Here is a 3,192-nt window from a genome sequence, read left to right as displayed (position 1 = left end):
AACACTTCGGGTTAATGAGAGAATTGGGTTACTCAGTAGAAAGCATGTGGCAGAGAGTCAGGCATGCCATCCGTGACAGATTTGTGACCAAGTGAGGTGAGTACAGCAGGACCGTAGATGAGGTATTAACTTGCTGGGCACTCTGAGCAACTCAGGACCCACAAATAGGGAGATGTGGTGAGAAGGAACAGTGTAGCCAGATCCCCAGGGGAAGCCAGGCTCTGTACCTCAGCTGCTAGTTGTACACCTGTGGCCTGTCCTGAAAAGCTGGGGTACATGTTCAGCTGGGGTACACGTTCCAGTTGATTAAATGCCTGGCGATGGTTGGGGTGCCTGGGTGACTCAGTCCATAGGGCAGGTGACTTCTGATCTCAGGGTCATGAGCTTGAGTCCCACATTGGGGGTACAGATACATTTATTTTATTTTATTTTATTTTATTTTATTTTATTTTATTTTATTTTAGAGAGAGAGAGAAAACAAGCAGGCACACCTGTAAGCAGGGAGCAGTGCAGAGGGAGAGGGAAAGAAAATCCTCAAGCAGATTCCAAGCTGAACATGGAGCTAGATGCGAGGCTCAGTTTCAGGACCACGAGATCATGACCTGAATGGAAATCAAGAGTCTGACACTTAACCAACCGAGCCATGCAGGCACTCTAGGATAATTTTTTAAAAAGATTTATTTGAGAGAGAAAGAGCATGCATGCACCAGGGGGAGGGAGTCTTAAGCAGGCTCTATGTTGAGCACCAAGCCTGACAGGGGGCTGGATCTCACGAACTTGAGATCATAACCTGAGCTGAAACCAAGAGCCAGAAGCTTAACTGACTGCACCACCCAGATGCCCATGGAGATAATTTTATTTTTATTTTTATTTTTATTTTTTTTTATGAATGAGGCAATTTATTAACCCAGCATTTGTTCTAATGCTTCTTGTTGGCAGCTGCCACCTGTCCGGCGATTCTGTCCAGATCTCTCTGTCCCTGAGGTGTCAGTTTGCGGCCCCCATCTTGGTCCTTTTCCACCATTCAGCCCCTCTAGGGCTTGCAGAACCCTGCGGGCCACACTCTTGGAGCCTCTACTGAAGTGGCTAGGCATGACCCCGTTTCTCTGGCGTCCCCGGTAGATCTTGGTCATGGAACCGACCCCAGCGCCGCCCCGGAGGTACAGGTGCCGTGCTGTGGAAGCAGCTCGTGTGTAGAACCAGTTCTCATCGTAGGGAGCAAGCTCTTTATGCTTGCCCAGCTTGACGGTGTCTACCCATTCAGGGACTTTCAGCTTCCCAGACTTTTTGAGGAAAGCTGCCAGAGCTCTGACGAACTCCTGCTGGTTCACGTCTTTTACAATAACTCCAGGCATCGTGGGGCCTCCGCGCTGCCAGCCAGGGGAAAGGGTGGAGATAATTTTTTTTTTTTTAAGATTTTATTTATTTATTTGACAGAGAGAAATCACAAGTAGGCAGAGATGCAGGCAGAGAGAGAGGAAGGGAAGCAGGCTCCCCCACCGAGCAGGGAGCCCGATGCGGGACTCGATCCCAGGACCCTGAGATCATGACCTGAGCCGAAGGCAGCGGCTTAACCCACTGAGCCACCCAGGCGCCCGGAGATAATTTTTTTTAATGCCTTTCAATTGTACTAATTTTGCAGGTAAGTTTAATTATACAAAAATTTGTCTTATACATCATTCATCCAACAACGATTTGTTACCTACTCTGTACCAGCCACTATTCTACACCCAGAAACATGGCAACAAGTAAGACAGAAAAGCATTTATGCTCTCATGGAGCTAATGTTCTGGAGACTTCATGCCCCATAATGCTTGTGTCCTTAACCTCCTGTCCCTGAACCTTTCTCGGTCTCAGTTTTCTAATCTGCAAAATGGGTATGAGAATAATAGTAGCTGTGTCATAAAGTAGTCATGAGTTTTTGGTTTTGGTTTTTCTTGAATGAGGTGTATGTGATGTAACATTGTATTCGTTTTGGGAGCACAACTTAATGATTGGGTATTTGTATACATTGTGAAATGATCACCATAATAAACCTAGTTAATATCATCACCATAGGTAGTTACAAATTTTTTTCTTGTGGTAAGGATTTTTAAGATCCACACTCTCTTAGTAATTTTCAAATGTGCAATACAGCATTAACTAGCTATGGTCATCATGCCTTACATTACATCCCCATGGCTTATTTATTTTATAACTGGAACTTTGTACCTTTGACTTCCTTCTCCCATCGTCCTCACCACCTGCACCTCTGCCTCGGGCAACCACCCCTCTATTCCCTGTGTCTATGAGTGTGGTGTTTTTTTGTTGCTGTTGTTATGTTTTAGATTCCACATCTAAGTGAGATCATAAGGTATTTCTCTTCCTCTGTCTGACATACTACATTGAGCGTTACTCTCCAAGTCCATTCATGTTGTTGCAAAGGGCAAGATTTTCTTCCTTCTTATGGCTGAGTAATATGCATATTATATATATGCCACAATTTCTTTATCCATTTATTCATCAATGGACACATAAATTATTTCCATGTCTTGGCTATTATAAATAATGCTGCAATAAACATAAGGGTGTCTTTATCTTTTTGAATTATTGTTTTCATTTTCTTTGGGTAAACACCCTGAAGTGGAATTGTGGGATCATATGGTAATCATGTTTTTAAATTATTTCTAGGGGTGTTGGCAGAGGGAGAGGGAGAGAGAGGATCTTTTTTTTTTTTTTTTAAGATTTTATTTATTTATTTTACAGAGGGAGAGAGAGATCACAAGTAGGCAGAGAGGCAGGCAGAGAGAGAGAGGAGGAAGCGGCCTCCCCATTGAGCAGAGACCCCTATGTGGGGCTTGATCCCATGATCCTGGGATCATGACCTGAGCCGAAGGCAGAGGCTTTAACCCCACTGAGCCACCCAGGTGCCCAAGTATGAAGGCTTCTTTAAAAATAAGGGTAACTGGGTGGCTCAGTCACTTGAGCATCCAACTCTTGATTTCAATTCAAAACATGATCTCAGGGTTGTGAGCTCGAGCCCTATGTGGGGCTCCACACTGGGCATGGAGCCTACTGAAGATTCTTTCTCTCGGGGCACCTGGGTGGTTCAGTGGGTTAAAGCCTCTGCCTTCAGCTCAGGTCATGATCCCAGGGTCCTGGGATTGAGCCCCGCATCAGGCTCTCTGCTCGGCAGGGAGCCTGCTTCCTCCT

The 3,192-nt window shown here is 45.2% G+C and overlaps 1 pseudogene; it reads right to left on the bottom strand.

The window, feature by feature from the left end:
• Window positions 1-876: 876 nt before the first annotated feature.
• Window positions 877-1,384, bottom strand: LOC116579184 (annotated as a pseudogene).
• Between the last annotated feature and the right edge of the window lie 1,808 nt (window positions 1,385-3,192).

Source organism: Mustela erminea, chromosome 19, assembly GCF_009829155.1.
Source record: "Mustela erminea isolate mMusErm1 chromosome 19, mMusErm1.Pri, whole genome shotgun sequence".
Lineage (NCBI taxonomy): Eukaryota > Metazoa > Chordata > Mammalia > Carnivora > Mustelidae > Mustela > Mustela erminea.
The sequence above is the reverse complement of the archived record's forward strand: the minus strand, read 5'-3'. Positions and strand labels throughout refer to the sequence as shown.